At 34.4% G+C, this 22454-nt stretch overlaps 1 protein-coding gene across 4 annotated transcripts in view; it reads right to left on the bottom strand.

Moving 5' to 3' along the window:
• The window catches only part of LOC121732073, a 325970-nt gene that overhangs the window by 33570 nt on the left and 269946 nt on the right, over positions 1 to 22454 (bottom strand). The gene's annotated exons all lie outside the window — the stretch shown is intronic.

Raw genomic sequence — 22454 nt, 5'->3', positions numbered from 1 at the left:
GATCACATTGACCTCCATTATACAAGTACGCTGGACTTATGATACCCTTTGAAATGGCAGCTATTTTTTGTGTCTATTTGAAGCGGAATCAGCGCCCCAAATGCAGGGGAAGAGAACTAATTCTGACGTAAAAATGACGTTTGAAAGTCGCCATATTGGCGCTGATAGCAGTAGTGGGAGTACTTGGAACTAATACTAGTGATGACAACCAATAGCCATTAAGCGGCCATTTGCAAGTTACATCATCATTATCTCTTCCCCCGCATTGGGGGCGCTGATTCCGCTTCAAATAGGCACAAAAAACAGTTGGGTATCATAAGTTCAGCGTACTTGTATATAATGTCAGTGTCCGATCAAAATCCGACATGTTGCACACGTCATATCAGAATATTGGCAGAAACGTTGTCAAACGGCGAACAAAACTTTTTGTTTACTGTCTATGCTGGTGCTGCTTCTGGCATGAAAACATTACAGTAATATGTATATTACGAGTATGTCCTTTAATTTCACATACCTAATCTGTGATCTAATCCTTTAATGTCCCTGGCTTATCATAGAAGTATAAAACAAAAGAAGATTGTCTAAGGCGTACTCCATTATGCGGATGGATGAAACTTGCGAACGGGGCATAATTTTCACGAGAATTTGCATATTCGTTAAAAAGAGATAGAGCACAGTATGATGCGAGAGAGAGGGATGGAACGGTCACTTTAAAAGTGGATTTTGTAATAGTGGACAGAATTAGCCCTAAGAGCCAATCTGACAGCGTAAGCTATTATTAATTACCTACATGGAGAGTTAATAAGGTTCGAAGTACGAGGTTAATACCTTTCTCCGCATACTTTGTATCCCTCCAAACTTTATTGGCTTGTACATATTTTAGCAATTTTAAGTTTATACTATTGTAAATGGATAATATAATCCGATATGTAATTTCAAATAATAACAGGCACTCTTTAAACATTTTTTTTAATGAAATCCATCAGGTAACCCGTTTGCTCGTTTGCCCCCTGCAAACGAGCAAACGGGTTACCTGATGGAAAGCAACTTCCGTCGCCCATTGACACTCGCAGCATCAGAAGAGCTGCAGGTGCGTTGTCGGCCTTTTATGAGGGAATAGGGTAATAGGGGAGGGTAGGGATGGGAGGGGAATAGGGGAGGGTAGGGAAGGAAATAGGGTAGGGGATTGGGCCTCCGGTAAACTCACTCACTCGGCGAAACACAGCGCTAGCGCTGTTTCACGCCGGTTTTCTGTGAGAACGTGGTATTTCTCCGGTCGAGCCGGCCCATTCGTGCCGAAGCATGGCTCTCCCACGTATAAACTCTCTAATTTAGAAAATGAAAAGCCGGTTTCTGAGTTTTTTTGACAGAAGATGGTTTATTTTATTCACTTACTTAATTAGCTAGATAAGTCTTAGATTAATCTAATTAGCACCTCTGTTGGATAGATAAAGTCGTGTCAAAATACCTCTAGAAATCGGTCATTTATGTTATTTTTATATAAAACTTCTGTTAAAAAAACCTTAGAAATCGGTCAATACTCAGCTGACCTAAATTTCAATTCTCATAATAGACCTTGTTGCTATTTACAGCCAATCAATGAAATATGAATCTTAAATATAATATTGAGGACCACGCAAACTCTTTAGTATTCCCTCAATTTCACAGTAATCTCAAATCTGAGAGCGTATTAATAATTAAAGAGGGTGAAATTATTCGGGGCCTTTGTTTCTAGAATTATCTTTTAAGCCGCTCCAGTCGGCCGCTTTGTTGAGAACAACTCGGATTTGAATAGGCTGTGTCTAAAATAATAATTACATTATCATTTATATAACAACGTAACTGCTATTTTGATGGTGGTTAAAATATTCAACACTAGATGAGGCCCACAACTACGTTGCGCCAAATTTTTCAAGATAAAAGTATCCTATGTCCTTACCCGGGACCAAAAGTATCTCCATACCAAACAGCAAAATCGATTTAGCGGTTGGAGCGTCAAGAGGTTAACATACATACATACTTTATAATATTAGTATGAATATGGATTAAGGTGACGCCGCGTTAAAGTAAAAAACCGTGTTGGATATGTTTTGCTAGTTTTCTATGAGAGGCTGGCCCGGCCTCTCATAGAAAACAAGCAATGGAACAGCAAAAAATGAAAAGGGCGTAGCGACAAAATGATTTTTCACGCGTAATTTAAAAACCATAAATACATTACAGAGCTATGGGCAAATTAAAGTGTATGCTTGAACCAATTTATGTACTGGAAACTTAAATCACTCCCCTCTGTTGGCAAAATAGGAATCCCTTTTTTTAAAGAGGTCTTTTTAAATTATTATTCTGTGTTATAAATGTTGACCAATCGTGTTATGCTATTGGCAATTCAAAGACAAAGACATGATGAATACTGACAATAAACTTTAATTTCTTAGCTTTAGTCATTGCTGAGAAAAATCGATATCGCTACAGGCAAATTATCTTAGGCGTCACCTTAATAATGCTCATTCTACTCTAAGTTTTAAAATTAATTTAAGTAGTAAATTTCATTTAAGACTCTGGAGAACAAAACGATTAAACCATTTTTAATTATGTGTAATATTCCGTTTTTCGGTTCGCATGTTTTAATAATAAAGGCGTTTCGAAAATACAAAATATATTCGTCTTCTTGTTACGAAATATTTTTCCAGTCGAACGAAATTCTGAATTCACATAATATTAAATACGTCCATAAAGCATTTAAATATGGAAGAGAAAATCTTTTTTACATTTCCATACACACTCAGCGAAGCAAGTGCTGGGAGGCGAATGAATGAAGTTTTTCAATAAGAGACTGTAACGTCGCAATTCGGTCTTAAGAACGAACGAGTACATTTTGATTAGGACCCGTTTGTTATTCACAAGAAATGCTGAAGCATTTTGATAAATAATATGGTTGGTTCTTTCTGATGTCTTTATGTCTTGGCACAGAAGATTTTTCATGATTTTTTTTTCAAATATGTACTGCTTTTACGGCTTTTATTTTTTTACTATAATTATGTCATAATAGTGATAAGTTGGTATTTGATTATTACTTTTTAGGTTTGCTCCTAATTGCTCGCAAAATAAGGGCCATAATTTAATTTACGGCTTAATTTCAACTTTAGAGCCGTAAATAAAAAAAGTTTGAAAAAAATCCCAAAAAATTACGATTTACGTGCATAGGCGAAACATTTCGTATTTCCCATGTGAGAAATCGTTACGTCGATTGGCCGAAGTTTGGCCGCTGTATTACAGTATAATTCAATGTACGGTTTAAAACCTGTACACACCTTATGAACCTTATGCTATAGGAATAGAGTCTATAGGTGGTAAACTGGTGATGGCATTATAGTAATTCAATGTACCTGCCTACAGGCTTTACTGCTGCTTGTCACGGCATATCGACCGCGGAGGGCCAGGGTATTGAAGTTTCACTTGTTGTACACAAAAGAAAATTAAGTTATTTCATTTAATAGAGCAAGACGATATGGTCTGAAAATTGTAGCTGATACTGGACTGGACTTGGTTAAGACTAAGATATACTCTAGAGTCTAGTGTAATGAAGTAAAGGCTGTATAAAACAGAAACCAGAGTCATAGAGGAATGACGTTTAAAATAAGCACATTATTAATCCTAATAAGTATATAGTTCTCAACAAAAAAATTGTTGCTTAAAAATGCATCTATAGGTCTACCAGAATCTGATGGCAAAAAAAAAAACGGCTGATTCTGTGTTAAACATGCAAAAATAAAAATTTATCCAATGATCAACGATATTTTAAAAAAAACTGCTGTCAAAAATTGCCATCAGATTCTGGTAGACCTAAAGATTCTAGAACATTTCATTTTATCATAATTTTACTTAACTTAAAAAGACCGAGTACATCTACAGGATTCGAAATTCGAAATTGGAATTGTCAAATGTAACGCGTATTATTCGAAATTCAAATTGTCGAATTCTATATTTAAACGGTTGTTTGCAGACGTCTGACCAGCGACCATAGACAAGCGTGCAACAAACATGGCGCCCTCGCCCTGTGCCCCTGTCACTACAAATTACGTGTCGCGGCCCTCGACTGCCCCTGACCAATCCTGACCAGATGAGCGCACATAAATCTAACCTATTAAAACCTGCACCCGAAAATGATCGATTAATGTGATAAAGCGATGTTTAGATTAGGTTTTGATGGTTTTTATATACAGGTTGCTTTTCAGTAACACTGTGAACACTGAAAAATCATTTTGTATTAAACAGCCATGTATATACAGGTTATTATGATTGGTTTTTTGGTTAAAATATTATATTTTAAAATTGATAAAAATATATGCCATTTAATGCACATACTTTTACCATTTGTATGACAATTATTATTAAAAAATATGTAAATACAATATTATTCTATGTCTTGCAGTGGACTCTCCGAAACTCTCTACAAAACGACAAAGTCATTAGTGATAATACGTTGTACTTTTACTTCAAATTTTTGAGGTTAAATATTTATTCGAAATTTAAAAAATGAAGCTGTCTGTCTTTTTCCATGATTTTGTTTCAAGGACCGTAATCTGAAAGCGATATCCCATTGAAATGGAATTAGTGGCGACGAGTCGGTGCCATATTTAAATAATTGGTTTTTAAATTAATGCATAATAAGCATTTTCAGTTAAATGGAATTTACGTAAGTAGTAATTAATAAACTATTCTTCTTACTGTGTTCAGAACGACAAAGATGCAGTGCAGAACTTGAGAGCTACTTAATTTTAGATTTCTTTGGACATTCGTAAAGTAAATTTCCTTTTTAACAAAACAATCGGTTGTTTCATACAAAACTGACTGTATATTTTTCACATAAGAAGTATATTAATATTAAAAACATTATATTAATATATTTTAATCATTACACCCCATATACTCAATATTACTCGTCAGAAGTTCTAAAATCTAAAAGTTTCAAGTAAACAATACATCAAGGGAGACGGAGGCTTTTAGGAAATTTTCATTAAGGACTTCTCTACTTAACAGTATTAACTCGAGTTAAACTCGATTTGGGGTACAACGCCACATACATTTTGTATCGGGGAAGTGGGTCACAGGCACCTGCGCCGGTTTACACTGATTAATAAGTGACAAGATACACATCCATCATCATCACCTCGAGTTGGTGAAACAAGTTTAGTCAACTGTAAACTTTTACGTTTAGCTTTAACGTTATGTTACTATATCATTTAAAAAAATAAATAAAAAAAAATGTTTTATTTCTGAGTAAATTTGAATCAAATTTTTTCAGAATGTCTACCTGATGCCTACCACCGGTTCGGGAACTACCCCGGCGAGAAGAACCGGCGTAAGAAACTCGCACGGGTTCCACTTTTTACCAAAAAAGTGAAAGAAAAATTATTCTTTTAAAATTCTTGTATTTGAATATAGAATTTCCTATTAGGATATTACTTTTTATATTTGCGTGATTCAGTATTCCGTCCATCATGGGGCAAATACTGGCGATCTCGGACGTGTACACTGTACACTGCACACATGCATCTTGAAGAGGGTGTTTGAAATTCTATTTGCCACCAGGTGCCGCTACGTAGCCTTAGGGTTTATCGTGTCAAATAGGCATGACACTTGACAGCTATATCGTGACATACGTCAGCAGTTTGACACGATGCTAATAACGGCACGTCGATTTTGCATACTGTAGACAGTAGTGAAATCAAGGTAGCAATCGAAGTTCGCAACGTTAAGTGCAGAGGGCCTTTAAAATTAGACAGCAGCAACACATTTTACATACGATAACGTTTATAATAGGTAGCTCTATCAATTCCTGCTTACCCCATTGCATCGCAGACATAAAACGTCGAAAACAGACACATTAGTTCCACATCCACGTAAGAGTCATTGCCATTAAAACCCTAGATCCGGCATGACGAGTGCCCATTCCCTCAAGGGCTCGCAGTCATGCCCTCGAACACGACTGCGTAAGATTGTGACAGGTTTTTAACTGCGGAGTATGGAGTATTTTGCTAGCCTTTTTATATCAGCAGATTGAGTAGGCATTGAGTACTAGGTAAAGGTGTGTTATGATTAGGTATTATCACAGTCTTGATGTTTTGAATTATTTAGAATTTAGATATTATTAGGATAGACACCAAAACTGAAATTAACGTTTTCAAATTTAATTTTATGTAGACACAAAACGCGATTCACTTTGTATTTACTCTGTTCGTCTCATAACCTTTTCACGAGATCGAAATTTCATTATACAGCGATTATCCTTGAGAGACAGGAAAGATCATAGGGTAGTTTTTGTTGCAGAAAAATGCACGGTTACCGTTAAAAGAATTATGGCGCAACGGAGTTGCGGGCGTCATCTAGTTAGAAAATAAAGTAGCCTTTAACGTATCTTTATTGTCAGTAAAAATTGGCCAAGTGTGAATCGGACTCGCGCACGAAGGGTTCTGTACCGCTATAGAGCAAAAATAGGCTAAAATTGTGTTTTTTTTATGGGTTTAATAATTTAATTTATTTTAATGTTATTGTTAATTATTAAAGTACAAATACAATTGAGTATTTTGTGAAGATTTCGAGTGCCTATGTGTTGCCGTTATCGATATGGAGGAAAAAATAGCAAAAAAATCACGTTTGTTGTATGGGAGCCCCCTTAATTACTCAATTTATTTTGTTTTTAGTATTTGTTGTTATAGCGGCAACAGATATACACAATCTGTGAAAATTTCCGTCTAGCTGCAGCGGCTCTTGAGTCAGACAGACGGACAGACGCACAGACATCGAAGTCTTAGTAATAGGGTCCCGTTTTTACCCTTTGGGTACGGAACCCTAAAAAGTAAATATTTATATTGTAGCTAGTCTGTATAGTCGTGGTATTGAGGGGCAGCTGAGTGTGAGGGTCTGTCTGCGGTGTGCCAGGTGGAGGGAATCGACACAATCATTGGGCTAGACGTACCTACGTTCTAGACACAGTTGACAGGTCTCTGATTTACCACCCACTTACGGAAGCACTTAGAGGGAGTTAATGATTATTAACAATAACTTTATACATAATATATCGTTAAATTCTTTATTAAATTGCATAAAAAATAACATTGGATACATCCACTGTTATTTTTTATTCAATTAAAAAGAATAGAGGATGGTATAATTACCATCCTTTGTTATTTTCAGGTAAACAGCAAATAGTTAAAATAAAATGTGGGTAAAATAAAACATTATTAAGAAAAAAATATATTTTCTTGTAATACTAATTTCAAAGTCGCATATACCTACTATGCAGTGAATAAGCAATCAATAATCATCACAATATCAAAATGCAGTGTAACATAGAAGCCTAATGTTACTAAACGCTTCAGAAAAGATAAGTTTGTCTTTGAAGAAAATCAATATGCCTGCATAAGTTACCGCTCGCTGGAAGTTATTAAAAGTGTCTGCCGCACCTTCTGCAACTCTGATTAACTCCCTTTTGAGAAGTCTTCAAGACTCAATCTTTTTGAGGATAAATTGGAGACTTAGGTAAAGAGATGAACATTTAAGGATATGCGCATTGCGCAGTCGATGTTGTAAAATGAAGGTTATTTTTTTTGACAGTGAGTATTATATTATTATGTACGCAAGTAAAGTTTCCAAACGTACCTATATTGCTTTAGTAACTTTTACTAAAACTAGGCCTTTACATCCGTAATGGATGACTTATACAGTATTTTTCAGAGCGAAGTGACCACTTACTTGAGATCAGAAAATGTCTCATAGGTACACGGGTTCGAACCTGCACCCTCTAAGAGTGCGAACCAAAGGTCCTACCCATTAGACACTACATTCATCACTTTTACTAATAAAATATATAATATTTACACTAAGTACGATTTTAAAAAGCACAGTTTGTCCGAGGAATAAAGCAGCGTATAATTTTTAATTTATACCTAAAAGAAATAAAAAATCAGCTCACACCGTCTTTTAATCGATTTCAAATTGAATCGGTTTATAATAATTTGCAATATCCTGAAAGATTTGCAAACTCAGTTTATATCTCTATCGGATTCCATTAACGTATCCTTTACCATCTTAAAATGTTCATTAATTTTACTAACATAAGCATAATATTATGAGAGATATAAACCGGTTATACCTGTGATTCCCAACATGTGTTCACCCGAACCACCCAATATGTGTGAGTAACGGCGGAATTAGGTGATTATTGGAGCGGGCGCGTAATCGCCAGGGTTATGGCCTACCGTTATATTGACTCCGATTTATTGCTGCTGTTTATGTAGGGTTGGATGTTGGAACATAGAATAGTTTTTATCGATGTAATCTTCTGTTATTTACACAAGCATCCTGTTTATACTTTGAACAAGATCGTTCTATACAGAGTATATAAACTATAAAGTGATAATACTTTAGTGTGTGTGTGTCGCTTACATTCACTGTGAAAGTAGCAGGGATACATACAGTAGGTTTTATCACTTGTTTTGCTACACCCTATATAAATTGGTTTCACACTGAAATTCCATTTTTAGTACTTATATATTTTTGAGATAGAAAAAAAGGCATTACATTAGTATGCCTTTTTTCTGATAAGTCCTCGGGAAGCCACTGAGCTATGATTTTATTACTTTAAACTTCGAAAGTCAAGTCTCCTAAGTACTATAAACAAACATAACAGTATGGCTAAAATGATATTTCTAAGCTTTCATCGTCAATAAAAATTCTAATTACGAAAAAATAAAACTCAGAATTTCTCAAAATATAAAACAGGTTCGTCAAAAAATGTAACGTCTTTCGTAAATTTACGACGGATAAAACAAAGAGTCCCGAGACGCCTAATGAGAGAAGCGTGTAAGCGTTTAACTAAATACGCTCCTTACAAAATTTCTGTCACATTTCTCTCCAGGCGAAATTAAAGTTACAGCCCACTGTTGCCCAAACTTTGACAATTATTTCTACTACTGGGAATGTTTTCATTGCGTCATAATACTTGTTGAAAGTTGTTATTTTGAATTGAAAACATCTTTAGTTAAGACGTGATTTAGATTATTTCTTTCATTTGGAATAAAATATCTTTAAGAATTGTTAAAAACTTTCATATTGTGAATTTCTTGAATAGCGTATAGGCTGCATACCAAGTTTAACATTCAAGACGGTGGGTCAAAATGGAATGTAATTCAACGCTCGGCGAACACCCAAGAACGTAATAACAGCTTGAGAACCGCTGGCGGCGGAGATAGCTAATGTTTCATTACACAGAAGACAGTGTTTAGAGGGAAATAAGATACCGTGGAAGCTGGAGGAAGCAGACGTATGTTGTAATTTGCATATGTCACGAGATATCTCTGAAATAGAGTCGCAGCTACGCCACCATCGTTTTAACAGCTACGTTTAGGATTAACTAGATTTCTAGATGTCATCATTATCAGTATAGTATGTCTGTAACTAATATTATGAAGATGAACATTCAGTAATCGTTATTGTAGTAGTAGTAGTAGTATACTTGTTTGTTTAGAAAATATTCTGAGACCAAATTTTTTGAGATAGGTTATATTTACATAAGCAAAAGAACATGAAAGTTAAGGTTAAGTTTTGTGTGTTAAGGCGACGTTGTATATATTGATTTTATTAGCAATGACTAAAGCTAAGAAATTAAAGTTCATTGTCAGTATTCATCATGTCTTTGTCTTTGAATTACCCATAGCATAACACGATTGGTCAACTTATATAACACAGAATAATCAATCAAAAAGACCTCTGTCTTTCCTATTTGAATTCCTAAATGGGATTCCTATTTTGCCAACAGAAGAGAGTGATTTAATCTTACATTTGTACATAGATTGGTTCAAGCATATACTTTAATTTGCCCCTGGCTTATATGAAATGTATTTATGGTTTTTAAATTACGCGACAAAAACCATTATGTCGCTTACGCCCTTTCCATTTTTTGCTGTCCCATTGCTTGTTTTCTATGAGACTGGCCTCTCATAGAAAACAAGCAATCTAAAACATATCCAACACGGTTTTTTTACTTTAACGCGGCGTCACCTTAAAAATACTGTCATCATTATCGTCATCAATCTGTCGCCGTGCTCTTAGAAACATAGGCCTCCGTCAAGGAGCGCAAATCATCCCGATCTTGGGCAGCCCTGGGCAGAGTACAGTCCATATAGCTGCAGAACGGGCATCGACATTTGTCTCTACCCAACCACAAGAGATCACTTAGTTATTCTAAAAGAATTTACAATAAAAACAACAGCTTTATAACAATTAAATGCTTCAATGAATAATTCATAATGTCAAAATAATAAGATGAAAGTGGGCCAAACAAATGGGGCACGGATGCGGATGTTGTGCGCGACTTGCAGACGCCGACAGACAAACTATTTGCTTATTAATCTTATAACATTAAATAACAATAAGAATAACAAGTAATGATTCATTTTAGAAGACTGAACCTAATATACTTAATGAAAGTGTCATCGTGAGACGAAGATTTTTCATATTTTTGGTTGGCTTGTGTAACAAAAATGTGCATTATGTATAAAGATCAACATTGTGTGTCTTATCTATATTATTATTTCAAGTTGAAAAAAATATGTTTCTTTGTAAATCAAATAAGATAATATTATACACAGATAAGAGATAATCATAGGCTAGATGGGACACAATACTTTTCCATAATGCCTACAATTACTTATAGTAATTGTAGATTAGGTGGCTTTAAAAAGAAGTAAAGTTCCTATAAAAACACAAAAGAATACGTTTATACGTATAAAGCCACAGTTATATACCATTGAAAACCCCATTTCACCACTTAAACTAACATTAAATAGGTAATTATGAGACCATCACTCAAGTAAGTATATTAGATTAGAGTGTCTCCTCGCTTATGTAAATCTACCCTCATTCGTCACAGGGCTTCGTATGATGAACTTCATAATCCATCATATTAATATCACTAAGATAATAAGTACTGAATTTCTCAAAGTGCAACCTTATAAGAATTTGGAGTAGCTTAATTACAGTACTAAAGTGATAATGCGCATAGAAAATTCCGTAATTTTTCGGCAACGGAAGACGTCGCTGCAAGCGCTGTTTTAAGAAAAACAGCGCTTTGCAGCGACGTAGAGGCGCCTGACGTTGCTTGGACGTTACCATGGTAACGCCGCGATGGCTTCCCGGTGAGTTATACAAGTGTTATAGCATTTATTGACGGACCGGCGACAGCGGACAGCCACCGGCTATATGATATTTACTTCTTGATATTTACTTCTATTTCCTTTTAACAAGGTGCAAAATGCAAGTGCATTGTTTGGGGCTCTTACGTTTCATAGATTCGGGTGTTTTCGTGATAGCGAAGATTTCCATGCGCATTATTAATTTGGGAGTACTGTTACATTACTTTTTACTTTAATAATTTAATTAGTACTAGAGATTTAAAATCTCTAGTACTAATTAAATTATTCACTACTAGAGATCTCCCAATATTCGAAATTCGACCTTACTTGCAACGACATTAGGACTACTACCTATATTTTATAAAAAATATTGACTTCATCATATTTTTTTTCAATTCTTCTGGGACTCTGGGACTTCTGGGACTCAGCTGATCTCAGACTGGCCGTTTAAGCATTGTATAATAGTTTCTAAAATTAAATAATAAAAAACAATAATCCATTTTCAATTGGTCAACTTGTTGTCAACAGACTTCAACCATAAATAAAAGAGTATAATTCGTATGTATAGGCTTGTCACTCAAAAATCTGTCATTTTTCCCAGTAGTAGTGTCGTAGTGTGTATAACGTTTTATTTGTTAAAAATATATATATGAGAAAAGCATAATTTTAAAATAATATTAGTTCGATGCACTCCTTCACCATATAAACTATAACTGTGCGAAATTTCATGCACCTACGTTTCCCCATTTTTCGTAAAAAGGGTTACGAATATATAGATTCTGTCATGATAGGTACGTAATATTATGACATCATTTTGAACCTAGATTTTAGAATTTTTTTATAACAACAACTTGTTTAGAAAGTATTTTTGTAATAAGCAAGAAAGAATTTCACAACAAAAAAAAACTTAATTTTTAAATAAAACAGGCTTCAAACATCATTAAAACAACGAAAATTTATATTTTCAACCCGGGTAACATTTTTGAACAAAAAAAAAAAGTCTTCGAGAGGCGAGTCCTCGCTTCCTTAAAATGATGTCTTTCCTGCAACAATGGATCCAGGTCAAAAGGCTCCTGACAATGGCTTTTTGCGGGCATTGTTCGCTACTTCGCCCAAGTGGCATTACGACTGACACTTATAAAAAAAACTTTTAGTGGGCTAAAAAAGTCGTAGCGAGCTACGACGTAGCATTGTTGCTACGGCGTAGCCCTTTCGTAGCCACGAGGTGGATAATGTAGTATGAAACGATTTGTAAAGTAGATGAATAATAGTTGTCTTGCTAGTATAACAAGCATAAACTGCTGAACGGATTCTAAGTTTTTCCTGGGATTTTTGTCTGTACAAATTCGCTACAGTCGTTTGTTTACCAAAAGAGACGGAGATTTTTTTGGTTTTTGAGTTACAAAAAAATTCACAACTCTGTTAGTTTCTCTTCTAACCAAAAATTTATAATTATTATTGTGTTTACGGTAGAAAAAATCGTCTATCTCTGAAATTTTTAGTAATTTCAAACTTATAATAGCAAAAAACCTCAGTTTACTTTTAAGTAAACAAACGACTATATTTATACAAACTATAAAAACTTCAATATAAACATGTGAGGGGGAATCAGGCATAATCTATTTCTTGTTAGCCGTCTAGACGATATTTAAGGCGTCTGATGGCTCCATTTGAATGCACTTCACATCATATTTATCTTGCATTCAGATGTGGAGCCCTAATGTTGTTATAACTAGACGCAGATATAAATTAGATAGTTTACTTTAGTATTATTAATTCCGTTTTACATGTTTGTATGTTCACATAATGCTATACTACTTATGTTTGAATACTGCTAATCATTTACAGCAGACTAGAGGTGTAGGTCTTTGTTTAGACTATCTGACACAAGTTGCAATGTAAGTTCAATTAATAGTTTTTAATTCTTTTGTAACATAATAACCTGTTAACTGTAACTTGTGGAGCTATATATTAATATTAATTCATTATTATGTTTCCATAAGACTATAATAATAATAATAATATAACTCTTTATTGCACACCAAAATACAGTACATAATACGAAAGATACAATAATATATATTACTAATTGATGTACAAAAGGCGAACTTATTGCTACTAAGCAATCTCTACCAGTCAACCTTTTGTAGCTACGATAGAAAATTGGGAATGATATAAAAATCGTGTAGGTGCGCAAACTAAACTAATACTAGTGCTTATATTACTAAAACTAAGACAAATTCTAGAACTATTACTAACTATTACTAAAACCAGGTCTATTTATGTTGACCTGGTTTTAATAAGCGTGTGACCTGGTGTAAGACTATGTTCCTATATCAAATACCTATACTGTACATTGCATTATAGACATTTGCTGACAACACCGTTTTCGAAGTGTTTATGCACATCAGATAGCAATAAATCTACGGCAATCATATTCTGTGACATTCCCTCTCCTCCCGCGTATGGGGGCTTCCCCCTCGTCGTCTGATCATATATCACACACTGCTTTCAATAGCTTGCCAGAAGGTGGAAGATAAGTAGCTATTTACTTTTAAGTTTGTTGTTTTCTAGTTAAACTAATTTTTTATTCGTTTCTTATGGTTCTTTCCAAAATGTTTGAAGTAAAAAATTAACTACAGATATTTTCTGGATATGATATAATCATCTAATGTTTACATAAATACGTTTCTGTATTATTATTTTTTTATCTATGGACGCTTCACACCACGTCAGTCTGGCCCCGTGGTAAGTACCTGAAGGACTTGTGTTACGGGTACCAGACAACGGAAATATATTTAATACTTTTAAACTATACATATATTTTAGATTTTTATTATATGATACATATACTCGTATTTAATACACGTCCATGACCCAGGAACTTTGAAAACTTTTTGTTCCGTCAGCGGGATTCGAACCCGCGACCCCCGGCTTGAGCAACCATTAGCCCACCAACTGAGCCACAGAGGTCGTCAAATGTATTTAATATTAGGCTTGCCTTTATTCCGGTTTCTGAGGGTTTAAGACAAGAACACAGATTACTAAACAGTTACAACGTAAACAAGAGTCTTTTCAGGTGCGATTGGTCGTTGGTGTTTAATGTTTGCCAATTATCACTGCTATTGCCTGGACAAATCTTCTATACATATTATAAAACAAAGTCGCTTTTTTCCCCTCATGTCCCTTTGTTCCCTTTAATCTTTAAAACTACGCAACGGATTTTGATGATTCTTTCAGTGTTAGATAGCCCATTTATCGAGGAAGATTATAGGCTATGTTTTATCACGCTAAGACTAATAGAAGCGAAGAAATAGAGGAAAATATGGAAGAAACGGGGAAAATTATTTGAAAGGGCTAACTTGAACGCGCTAATCTCAGGAACTACTGGTCCGATTTAAAAAAAATATTTCAGTGTTAGATAGCCTATTTATTGAGAAAGGCTATTAGGCTAGTTTTTATGACGCTAAGACTAATAGGAGAATGTGAAAAAACGGGGGAAATTATTTGAAAGGGCTTATCTCGCGAACTACTGGAGCAATTTTTATGTTATTTGGCACAGATAATAAGTAGACCACGTGAAAGATCATAGGATATTGATTCTAATCATTTTTTCAGTGGCTATATATTTATACCCGTGCGTCGCCGGGCGGGTCGCTAGTATAAGAATAAACAAATCTCCTGTTAAAAACCTTATTGCAGCAAGTGTATATCTGATATACAAAACAGTATTAAAGAATGTGGCCCACCAATATACCCTACGTGTCACCCTTTAATGGTGTTCACACGCCCATAAAGTACATCCATCATCACAAGTCGTCGTGATAAATACGCGATGTTTGTGCTCGTGAAATTGTGCCCTCCTACAGGTGAAACGGTTATTACCGCGCGTATTGACGAAAGGACGTACACACTACGGCAACTATTATTATGTTACAAAATTACGATATCGTTATTATTATTTGGATTATAAGTGGAATTGTAAGGGACAGTGCCTCAAATCGATTCTTTTATACCTAGATATTTTTTATATCACATAATAATTATGTGCCAACATTTAAATTATTGAAAATAGCATCAACGAAACATCGTATCTATTCTTACAATATTTTTTTGCTTTTAACAAATGTAATTAAAAAAATATATACATATATTCATTTAAAAAACACACACACCTTAAACTAAGACTGTACACACTACACTCCTCACTCACACATAACTCACTCACATCTGTGAGTTTAAATTGTTGAAGTCGTGCGAAGATTGTGAAAATGTTCAAGTCGTAAAGAAGACAACGTGTCAGATTAAATTGTACGCGGTGTTTTACGAGATTAAATGTTCGAGAGCTGTAGATGAGCGATACAGGTGTTTGTGTAGTTGAACCTATGAAACATCAGGGACGAAGCTTGAAAACGTCAGGTTGGATTTAGTGCCTAGTGGCCTTATATCCTTTATGCCACGGTAACAATATAATTTAGGTGTAAACAGTACAGAATACATAAGTATGCACAGTATGCAGTATATTATGCAGTCTTCAATATTTTCTTTGATATTAAGTCGTTATTTAAAACAGTCATCATTGGCTCTTATGTGATTAAAAGGCCGGCAACGCACCTGCAGCTCTTCTGATGTTGCGAGTGTCCATGGGCGACGGTAGTTGCTTACCATCAGGTGACCCGTTTGCTCGTTTGCCCTAATCGTTTAATAAAAAAAAAATGAAAATAAAATAAACGATCTAACTTAAATACAGTTTATCAATCCACTTCTTTGCCAAAATTAAGAAAATAAAATAAACGATCTAACTTAAATACAGTTTATCAATCAACTTCTTTGCCAAAATTAAGAAAATAAAATAAACGATCTAACTTAAATACAGTTTTTCAATCAACTTCTTTGCCAAAATTAAGAAAATAAAATAAACGATCTAACATAAATACAGTTTTTCAATCAAATCCTTGTTAAAAGTAAGTTGCAATCAACATAAAATAGATTTTATATGATTGTTTGATTTCCAACTAAAGAATATACATAATTCGTGAACTCACATTCTAATATTTTTATATTTTTACGCTGCTAAGGCGCAGTTCGAACTATTCGTTAACAAAAAATATAGGGCAAATTCTTGCATGCAAGCTCGTATGACCGAAATAGTGTCGAAACTGTTGACCCAGTGTGGTATCAGCTGGAAACTACATCGAGAGGCATCGAGTAAAAATTCTTTAACAACCTCTTCGAATATAGACTGGCTAAAATCTTATATCTAGAGCTTTAAATTTTAGCTGACCAAAGGGAAGATTGGGTTAGTTCCCTATGACTTAAAATTCACATTACATGTAATTGTAACGTATTACAGTCAGAGCGTCTGAATGATTCTGATTCTAAATAACACATAAAACTAACACAATATTTTGTTTTTGTAACATATAGATTATAGGTACTTTTCTTTATTTTAGGCTGTCAGATTTTCATTGTTTACTTCTTTGTGACTGTCTTGGAATATCGTATTTCCGACGAGCGGGCCGATCGTAAACGTTCACGTTTACGTCATATTGCAGTTTACGACGAATAAATAAGTTATTTTGTGTCTTAAATGTCAGATTTAGGGTTATACGATCAGAGATTTCGTCTTTTTACGCGCCGGGACAGTTTATAGGCGATGGCTTTGATTATGTGTAATTTATTTACTCACTATCATCAGTTTAGGGTTAGGGACTTCGGAGTATTTCTTTTTTTTATTTTGTTGCCGTTTTGTTTTGGTACCTTACATGGTGCAGTTTATTTAGTTTCCTTTAAAATGTAACTTAATTAACAAAGATACAGATAACAATCTAAACACTAAAACAAACAATCTAAAATATACAAATATATACAAACTTAAAGTATAAAGCTATAAAAAGAAAAACTTCCCCAGTTCGTCCCCTTACATGGTTAAATCTTTACATTAATGATTAAAATAAGCAGTAAGTTACGGTTTAAACACTAAACCAGCTTATGCCATTAGTTTATGAATTGAACAGAGTTGGTGTTTGGTATGCTCTTTGCCTTATCAAAACTCAAATCTAGCAGTAGTGAACTTATTTTATTTTACGTCATTATTGTATAATATACGCTAGAGTTAGAAAAGTCTTTAGCTTATCTGCTCAAATCACATAACCGTTGGCACACTTCCCCAAACTTCGTCCAACGACCAACAAACACGTGAAGTATTGTCACTGCAACATTATTTTCAGTAATTCGCTTGTAAAAACCGCCTAGTTTTCCGTAATATCCCGTAAAACCGTGTAGTTTTCCCGTATAACAGTGTAGTTTCCCGTAATTTTCGTGATACGCGTAAATATGGAGGTGTATGTCGTGATGGAACCGATAAATGATCCGTATTCATCAAACTTCAAAGCTAGTGATTAACTCATAAAATAGGATACGGGTGAGGTTAGAGCCCTGGCGCACGCCACATATTTATGGAGGTGCAGGCGATCCTCTTGTTTTCAATTTTTTCATTACACGAAGCCGCGTAAATGTACGCATATAACGCGTAAAAACTTTCAGCCGCAGTTTTGGAATTACATTTTTGCTGTTTTGTAAGTAATTTGATAATTGTATATATTGTGTATATTATTACTGTGAAATTTGATAATTGTTCTTTATTGTATGAAGTAGAAAAGTAGTGTATTATGATTTTATAATTTCATATGTACTTGAAATTATGGAATCATAATATAATAGTGGAGAATAGAATTGCAGGAATTTTTATTTAAAATCAAACGTTTTACATTTTAGCTATCATTTAGTTAAATCTAATTTTCTTGATACTCCACTTTCATACTAGAATATAAAAGTGACACTTTTCCTTAAAACAACTCGAACAAAAGAGTTTTAAAGCGCATCATCTATCCGGCGACTAATTAAGTTAATACATCAACTGTCTCCGAGTTTATCGGGGGGTGTCGCGGGGCGTTGGGGGGGTGTCGGGGGGTGATTCCCGGAGTTCGGGATCCGGGATGAAACCGGGATGAAACTGGGACAGGTATTAAATCCATCCAGTTAATGTTCGAAACAGGGATACGTATTATATCCCGGTTAAGTTTAAAGGGTGTGCAGCAGAGATCAGATTGGATGAGGATGAATAATGACCCTGTATAACTATATACTAAGACCCACGGTATTGGCTGCTTGTCATATCCATACAAATATTATAATGTGAAAGTGTGTCTGTCTGTAATCTCTTTACGCTTAAACCGCTGAACCGATTTTGCCGAGGCATGGAGATAAAAAAAAAGGACTTAAGGATACTTTTATCCCGGAAAAATGTTCGGTTCCTGCACGATAAACGAATTTTGGCGAAACGGACTTGTCTATGCCCATATAGTTTGATAATATTAAGAAGAAGCGAGATGATAAAACACTTTGAAGATTAAATACCACGGCGATTATGATTTAAGTAATAAATAATTTAAATTTAAAAAAATGTTAAAGTATTATTAATAAATCAACCACACCAACAGCAAAATTTATTTTCCATTTTATTAAACTTCTCAAAAGACTTGGCTTTTTAAGTACCAAAAAATTTAATACGTCTTCATCTTAAATCCGATTTGAAGGGTTGAGTGTTGTCAGACCACAAATCCACTTTTAGTAATTAAATATTTCAACTGATTAAATGTATAAAAGAGGTTTTAGGGTTCTCGGAGGGGGTATTATTTTTAATTTGGCGACAGTGACGGCCAAGATTTAGGAGCGACGTGAGAGGGTTAAAAAGTTTAGGGTTGAAGGGGCCTGTGTTATCGAATTACGTGTAATGACATAAGAAGTACGAAGGAATTTATGTTGTTGGGTTGAATTTTTATTTAATCTTGTGCGTGCGTACCTGTTGCCATTATGGATTATGAGCAAAAAAAGCCAAAAAAATCATGTTTGTTGTATGGGAGCCCCCCTTAAATAATAATTTCAACTCTCTAGCTATTACCGTTCTTGAGTTACAGCCTGGAGACAGATAGACGGACAGACAGACGGACAGACATCGAAGTCTCAGTAATAGGGTCCCGTTTTTATCCTTTGGGTACGGAACCCTAAAAAACGAAAAGATAAACCTTGAATCCCCCAAGACTTGAATACATAATTGTATAACATACAACAATAATTGTATAACATAGTAAACATACAACGCTAAAGTTGAACAAGTAACACCTTAAAGTTAATACGCAAAACACAGTTTGTGAACTTCGCGAGCTCAGCATTATTCCTTTGTGAAAATTTGCAAAGCTCCAAGCAGTAATTAAAGTGAAAGAACTAAAACAAAGAATATTTAAACAATACTCTTGAATACTTGTTGTAACTTAAACAAAGAATGACTTCTATGATAACGCGGAAAGTTTAATTAAAAAGGTCTTTTGTGATCATCATAGGCTTTTAGATGTTAATTCTAGTAGAAGTATTTTATTTCAGTTTGTTTTTGTATTTTAGCTAGAGTTGTTTTTGATAAAAGAAATCTCTTTATTAGCCTACTTGTCTGAAATAAACCTGACATTGTTTTCACCTGCTTGAAATGTTTCCTCTTTGTTTGTAAAGGTGGCCATACACGGGACAATTATCGTGACGATTTATCTCCTCGATGTTAAAATCGAACGACAAATTGTACGTGTGTAGCAATATCGCAAACGATTTTACGAAAGATCGATTGGACGATTTTCTTGACGATCGATCGAAACGACAAATTGTCACGTGTATGGGCACCTTTAACTATACAATACGATGGTGATGGTGGATGGTGTTACGATGGGGGAGCGTACTTGTTCTGTCATGTTGGTGAAAAATTACCTGTAACAAAAAAGGCTTTGGTCAATATTATAATCAAACTTACGATGATATACATTGTACATTTTTTAGGAGTAAAAATTTCCTATGACCTTTTCCAAATTTCAGCAAAGAACACGCTGTGTTATATTATTTTTTAGCTTTTATCGCGGCGATCGAATCAAGGAATTCCGTAACGAAAAAAAAACCTAACACCTTTACTCCTACCGGTGCCGGCGTTGCCAGATTTCGACACGGTGTTTGTGTGCATAATAATTGCATAAGTTGATAAAAAATGCTATGCAATAGCTTTACCGCGGCAGTCTTCGAGTGCTACGTGTATTTTTTATGACTATAAGTTTTATGAACTATACTGTACTCGGCGAAACATGGCGGCAGCGGTCATTGACTCCCTGTCAAAATCTTGTCGTTTTCTATATATACCGCGATTGACAATGAAGTGTCAGATGTTCCTAGTCCATTGTCAATCGCGGTTTATATAGAAAATGACAAGGTTTTTGACAGGGAGTCAATGACGGCTACCGCCATGTTTCGCCGAGTACAGTATAATTAAACTACAAAATTAAGTAAATTTCAAACAGTTAGCAACATCTTACATAAAAACACCATTACAGTGTGGTAACATTTAACAAACGTATTCGTTTAAAGTCGATCAATACGAGTGCCAATCACCGGAGTTATTCTTGGCTTTACAAAATTTAATTTCCTTTTCTTTGTCCGAAGTCACCGGAATGTCAAAAGGGTCTAAGCGCCGGTGACGGCTCTAATGGTTTTTCGTCATTTTAACATTTAATCGACGCGCAATCAGTTGATGAAAAGGCAAGAATTGACACAAATTGTAATAGAAAATGGCTGACAGTTTCATTTCTTCTGTGCTACGAAAATCACGTTTTTCTTGCTACTGAATATTAAAATTAAACAAAAGTAAAAATATTAAGATTCGTACTTTAATTTTTTGCTAGTTCGTAAAGGTCGCTTGTTTTTTCATTTACTAATAATTCTAATAAGTTTATAACCATTATACCCAAAAATAAACCAATTCAATTTCTTAATCTTGAATAATATCTAATATAAGCGAATCCAAATTTGTGTTAAATATTTTGCATTAATACAGATTAACTTTCATGCAACACAAAACAAAAGCGTTAGCGGAATTATTAAATTATCGTAACCTTAAGTTCTTCTAATTTATTATTAAGTCTAATAGCGTCACTATGCAACATATTTAAATTCCTTTTAAAATAACATTAGTAAATATTATTATTTTGATATTTTGTTAAAAATAAAATAAAATCGAACTTAAAACCTATCAAAAGAATATAAATAACGTAAAGTTTGATAGCGTTATTCGTTAGAATACTGCATTAAGACTGGACGGGACGAAGTTGAACTATTGTTCCTTGCCAAGAAGTTTTGGCATCGTCATCGTCATTACATCACATAGCTTTGTTCTAACATAAAATAAAATATATTTTTATGTCTGTTCTAAATAACTTATGTGATCGGATTTTATAACATGATGCTGGATTCTTTTATGTACTTATCAAAATATTAAAAGCTTACTTGGTTTAAAAATAAAACCCCAATTTTATGAATATGAAATTAAGATTTTCTATGGGAACCTTGCCAGGATAGTAACTTTGACCTCGAATATTGCAAATAATTTATAGTGTAGTACGCTGGTTCTTCGAATATGTTAATGCTTTGCCAAAAACGTCCAGACGTTTTATGTCATAATAGAAATAACGGTTTAATAAAAACGCTGCCGCCTATGTCTTGAGCAAAGTTTATCGTATGGATTAAGAAAAGTTATTTAAACACTTTCAAATATTCATGATTTGCTTAACAAAGTTAGCGTATTACAAGTCGATAAGATCTTAAATTTCATAACTTAGTACAAGTAATAAATGTCTGATGCGCTGCTCAATCCCCCATCCACCAGCAAAGTAATTTAAATTGAAATACAGATCAACAGTTTGGGTTTATAAATTATAAAGTAGCAGTTTCTATTTGCGAAACGAAAATATAATCTTCATTTAATTACAGTTAATTAATTAATATTCGCCTCTGAATACAACTTAGTAAATGTTGAAAATCTCGTCTTTATAACACACATTGATTATTTTGAACGTTATTTTTAATAGCGTTCTTGGCAAATTTGAGCTTTGATTTTGGAATAGAGGGTTAAATTTTTTGAAATAACATTAGACCATAATGAATTTAGCGCACGCACGAAAGGGTTGTGTCGTAACGATGACAGACAGACAGACAGACAAAGGGTGTGGTAATTACATTGTCACGTCAGATGTGGTAATTAATTAAACACGTTGGCCATGGCTATATGAATACATTTGGCCATTTTGGCCACATATTGTTTGATCCTTTACAATGCTATGCTTAACACCAAGCTGGGTCAATGCCCTGGCCTAATAGAAAACCAGCGTAATATAA

This window comes from Aricia agestis, chromosome 11, assembly GCF_905147365.1.
Source record: "Aricia agestis chromosome 11, ilAriAges1.1, whole genome shotgun sequence".
In the NCBI taxonomy this organism is placed as follows: Eukaryota; Metazoa; Arthropoda; class Insecta; order Lepidoptera; family Lycaenidae; genus Aricia; species Aricia agestis.
This window is presented reverse-complemented; position numbering and strand designations above follow the sequence as displayed.